Here is a 5720-nt window from a genome sequence, read left to right as displayed (position 1 = left end):
GACACTGTTTCCACTGTTTCCCCATCTATTTCCCATGAAGTGGTGGGACCAGATGCCATGATCTTCGTTTTCTGAATGTTGAGCTTTAAGCCAACTTTTTCACTCTCCGCTTTCACTTTCATCAAGAGGCTTTTGAGTTCCTCTTCACTTTCTGCCATCAGGGTGGTGTCATCTGCATATCTGAGGTTATTGATATTTTTCCCGGCAATCTTGATTTCAGCTTTTGTTTCTTCCAGTCCAGCGTTTCTCATGATGTACTCTGCATATAAGTTAAATAAACAGGGTGACAATATACAGCCTTAATAATTTCCTCCAGTTTCATTCCTATTGCTGAAAATGATAAAATTTCCCTTTCAAGGCTGAATCATATTCCATTATACTTATATAATAATATATGCAATAATACAAAGACTATATAAAATAATATATAAAATGTATATATAAATAATATATACATTTATATATATTATACATATATAATACATATATAATATATATAAATATATATAATGTATTTTTATATATTATTTTATATAGTCTTTGTATTATTGCATATATTATTATATAAGTATAATGGAATATGATTCAGCCTTGAAAGGGAAATTTTATCATTTTCAGCAATGGGAATGAAACTGGAGGAAATTATTTAAGTGCAATAAGCCAGACAATTAAAGATAAAGCCTGTGTACTTATACATGTGAGAATTGGAGTATTCCCTGCCATATCAGTAAACAAGGATGTCACAGTCAGCAGTGATTTCAGCCTTCCCTTGTGGGCTTCTGAGCCCTAAGGGCACTCTGGAAGTAGAAGAGTATCCAGGAACTAACAGCCTTCAGGACTGTAGCCACTCCTACAGTGAGCCCAGAGGCAGCTCAGGATGTGAAACACACACACAAAACTCAGGACACTGCCCAGGATAGCTAAAATGCATATGAAAGGAATAATTGCAGTGAGTGGACTTTTCCTCTTCCCATACACTGAGAGTGCTAAATTCCTTAGCTTGGGATATCTGATTTTCTTTAACAATAATCTTTTGATTTTCAGACTCTCTGTCCTTTGTTGCAAAACTTTTATATAACCTGGCTCCTTCCCTGCCTCCTTGGAGCAGTTCTCTCAGGATTACTTGAGATGCTATCTCCTAGCCTTGAAGTCCTAAAAATTCACACCAAATAAAACGTAACTCTCAACTTGTAGGTTGTGGCTATTTTTTCAAGTTGACCTGTGGAATCGAAAAAAGTAAACAGCAACAACAAAACCCCTCAAACTGATTCGAAACAGAGTAGAAAGGTGGTTGCCAAGGAGTGGGGAGGTGGGAAATGGGGAGAGGCTGGCACAGAGGGAACACAGTTTCAGTTGTAGGATAAACAAGGTCTGAGGCTCTCACAGGTAACATGGTGACTAAAACTGGTAACACTATTATATAACTGAAACTCGCTAAGAGTAGAACTTGAACGTTCTCACACAAGAAAAGGTAAATATGTGAGGTGATGGACCTATAATTACCTTGATGGAGGAGAAGCCTTTCACAATGCATATGTAGATTAAGTCATCAGGGGGCACACTTTATTTATTTATTTATTTATTTTTTCACACTTTAAAAATCTGGCCATGTGGCTTGTCAATTGTATGTCAGTGAAGCTGAAAAAAGGAGAGTGGGGTAAAGTGTGTTGGTGCAGGACAGGAAGTGAGGAGACCTTGGTCGAATACACCAAGGGATGAAAGCTGTTGCTTTTTAAAAAGATTTTATTTGACATAATGTTTGGCATTTCAGTCATATTTAGATACACAATTCTATGGCATGAATTGCATTCACAGTACTGTGCAACCATCGCTACTATTTGCAAAGCTTACTCATCACCCAACAGAAACTCTAACCATTAAGCCAGGACTGTCATCCCTCTCTTTCTCCTCCCAGCCCTGGAAACCTCTCAGTTTGGTGCTGATTCACTTTGCTGTGTTGCAGAAGCTAACACAACATTGAGGAGAAGGCGATGGCACCCCACTCCAGTGTTCTTGCCTGGAGAATCCCAGGGACGGAGGAGCGTGGTAGGCTGCAGTCCATGGGGTCGCAAAGAGTTGGACACAACTGCAGCGACCTAACAGCAGCAGCAACACAACATTGTAAAGCAATTATACTCCAATAAAAAAAAGAAAAGAAAATCACTCGGGATTTTAAAGGAAAAAAAAAAGATTTAAGAGCTGCTTTGGTAGAGCTGGATCAGGCATATGGTTGGGATGAAGAAAAAGAAGGCTGGTGCTTTTTGAACAAGATTGTTCTTGAACTTTTAAGTACCATTTGTCCACAGATTAGAAAGCATTGATCAAATTTTGTTTTTTTTTTTTTTTTAGTTGAGAAGTCTCGTCAGAACCTTTTGTAACTCCAAGGACTGTAGCCTGCCAGGCTCCCCTGTCCATGGTATTTCCCAAGGAAGAACTCTGGAGTGGATTGTCATTTTCTTCTCCAGGAGATCCCTTCTGACCCAGGGATCAAACCCACGTCTCCTACATTGGCAGGTAGATTCTCTACCACTGAGCCACCAGGGAAGCCCTTGATCAAATTTCACTGATGAGTGGTGACAGAGTGAAAGTCTGGGAGTGGGATCTAGGGGTACCCTAGGGGGGAGGGCCAGAGAGCAGCCTGGCATGCACAGGTATAGGTTCCAGAGACTGGGGAGAGTAGGGTCTCTGCAAATTCTCTTCCCAGCAGTGTAAATCCTGACTGGTCATCGTGTATTATAATTTTGACTTATGACTGAATTAAATTTGCTGATATTTTGCTAAGAATTTTAAAACTTTTGTTCTCAAGGGATATTGGTGTCTAGTTTTTTATTTTTTTCCATTGGAATATTTTTGTTTGGATTTGGTATAAGGGCAATGATGACCTTGCAAAATGAATTGCTTAGTATTTCCTCCTCTTCAAATTTTGGTAACAGTTTGTATGTTTTATAGAATTTACCAGAGAAGCCTTCTGGGCTTAGAGTTTTCTTTCTGGGAAGTTTTTTTTTTTTTTTTTTAAGACAAAAAGCATTTTATTCAAAAAATGCCAAGTATATAAAAAAATAAGATCTCTTTTATTCCCTTGTACCATATTTTATTCAGATAAAACCAGCAGGCTACATGCTGCTCAGAACACAGCCCCAGAGAGGCTCTGGGAGGCACACCATCCAGAACTGCTTTTCATATATCTAGTCTATATACACAAGTCAGCAACGCCCCTCCCCCATCACCCACGGACCCACGCCCACTTGGGTAAGCCAGCGAGGGGTCCCCCTGCAGCAGTCAGGGAGCTGCCGCAGCTGTCCCACCTGAGTCCCCGTCCCTCTACAAACCAACAGAGCAAGCATCGCAGCCCTCCCCAAAAGATCCCCAAGTCAGAGGAGGAAAGGAGAGAAAAGAAAACTATGGCGGCAGCCATGGAAGCTTGGAGCAGGAAGGGAACCAAACAAATAAATAAATATATAACATTGAGCTCCAGGTTAGAAAGTGCATCATCTTTCCAAGGGGGAAAAAAAACAAACCAGGTAAAATAACTTAAAAGGCAACATTAAAAAAGAATTAGATCAACTACAATCCTTTTGCACACTGCCGTGCCAACTGTACACACATGTACAGTTTTTCTGTTGATTTGCTTTGTTTGTGCATTTGTGTGTGTGTGTGAGGCAATGGCACCCCACTCCAGTACTCTTGCCTGGAAAATCCCATGGATGGAGGAGCCTGGTAGGCTGCAGTCCATGGGGTCGCTAAGAGTCGGACACGACTGAGCGACTTCACTTTCACTTTCCACTTTCATGCATTGGAGAAGGAAATGGCAACCCGCTCCAGTGTTCTTGCCTGGAGAATCCCAGGGACGGGGGAGCCTGGTGAGCTGCTGTCTATGGGATCGCACAGAGTCAGACATGACTGAAGTGACTTAGCAGCAGTAGCAGTGAGGTCTTAACTTAGAAACAGCTAAGTAAAAACCAAAAAGGAAGACCAATTCACTTGGGAGTTTTACTAAAGCTGGAAAAGGGGCAGGTGGCTCAGTGTTTGGCCTTGTAGCCTCTTCCATGGCACCTCTCATATGAAAGATGGGGGGGGAAGCAGGGAGGGATAAATAGAGGGAACCAAACCCAGGCAGATTTTTGGAGAGTAGCAGGTAAAAGAGGCAAGTTCAAGTATTTCTCCCAGCACAGCCAGAGTCCCCACAGAAGGCCTCAGAAAGTCAGAAGAGGTGACAGGGACTTAAAATGGTGCTAGTCCTAACCCACCCCAACACGTATCCCCCCTGCCCAGCATTCAGCAGAACTCCTGATGAAGCGAACAGCTGCATGGTAGGATCCTTACCTACTCCCACTTCTCCACCGCCGCCCACCCTTGGGATTTTGCAGCGTCCACCAATGCTGGACATAGGTGAGAAGGCAAGCTTCTAGGGGAGGAGTGGAGGCCTAGGACGCCTGGAGTGGAGTGGAGTGGAATCTCTTCTTCCCTTTTGGGAAGCAGCCTCCAGGAGCCTAGGGTCTGGAATGAGTTGTAAATGTTTCTGTATCAAGCAATGTACTGCTTGAGAATAAGTGCCACTGGTACTTGGGAAGCTGGAGACACTTCCCCTCCCTTGAGCATTTGACAGGGAGGGACGAACCTGTCGGAGAAGCTATTCGCTGGGCCCCTGCGACAGGCTTTGAAGCTGATCTCAGCAGTTTCCTGGGGCAGGAGGACTTCTTGTATCCACGGCTGGTTCTGGATTTCTTCGAAGGATAGCCGATCTGATGGCTTCAAGGCCAAGCACCATCTAATGAGATGTTGACACTCTGAAGAGACCCGCTGCCTGAAGAAAACTTGGCCCCTAAGGCTCTCCTCATCTTACTCAAAGGGAATATCTCCACAGACCACGTCATACAGCAGGATCCCCAGAGACCAGATGGCTGTCTGCCATGGTAGATCCACTATGGAGGATACAGTCGGGTCCCATCGAGGTCCGTGTAGAGGGTGTCCTTGAGCAGCGCCCCCGACCCGAAGTCGATGAGCTTGAGCTCGCGGCGTTTGAGGTTGGTAAGGACGTTCTCGCCCTTGATGTCGCGGTGAAGCACCCTGCAGTCGTGGCTGGGCCCCACCGCCTCCAGCACCTGCCAGAAGAAGCTGCAGGCCAGCTCCTCCTGCAGCTCCCCCCCCCCCCACCCCGCCCTCCTTTTCCGTGATAAAGTCAAAGAGGTCTTGCAACGGTTCCGGCCTCTCCAGGATCAGGACGAAGCTGTCGGGCCTCTCAAACCAATCTAGGAGCCTAATGGGCGCCAGAGAAGCCCAAGCTCACCTTCTTCAGCAGAACCACTTTCATGGGCACTCGGGTGCCATCAGGCAGCTCTCCCCAGTGGGAAATCCGGTCCTTCTCCACGTGTTTGATGGCCACCGGCAAGTTGTCAGTGACACGGATGCCTGAGTACACCGAGCCGAAGCCGCCGCTGCCCAGGAGCGGGCCCACCTGGTACTGCGACTCCAGGGGCTCCTTCTTCTTGCCCGGAGCCAGCTTGGTGGAGTGCAGGTCATTGCGGGGCGCCGGGCACAAGTGGGCAAGCGAGTTGATTTTGGACAAGAGCACCCCAGCTTCCAGGATGTCGGCGTAGAGACTGTGTCTGGAGGAGCTGCAGTGGGGGCTAGGGTTGTGCCAGGAGCTGTGCCTAAGGCTGGGGCTGAGGCTGCGGCTGGCGCAGAAGGTCGAGGGCCAGTTGGAGGACGGCTGGGGGCGC

General features: G+C 45.9%; 1 pseudogene; it reads right to left on the bottom strand.

The window, feature by feature from the left end:
* Window positions 1-4524: 4524 nt before the first annotated feature.
* Window positions 4525-5720, bottom strand: part of LOC104995392 — a 1608-nt pseudogene continuing 412 nt past the window's right edge.

This window comes from Bison bison, unplaced genomic scaffold (genome assembly GCF_000754665.1).
Source record: "Bison bison bison isolate TAMUID 2011002044 unplaced genomic scaffold, Bison_UMD1.0 scf7180017864280, whole genome shotgun sequence".
Classification (NCBI taxonomy): domain Eukaryota; kingdom Metazoa; phylum Chordata; class Mammalia; order Artiodactyla; family Bovidae; genus Bison; species Bison bison.
This window is presented reverse-complemented; position numbering and strand designations above follow the sequence as displayed.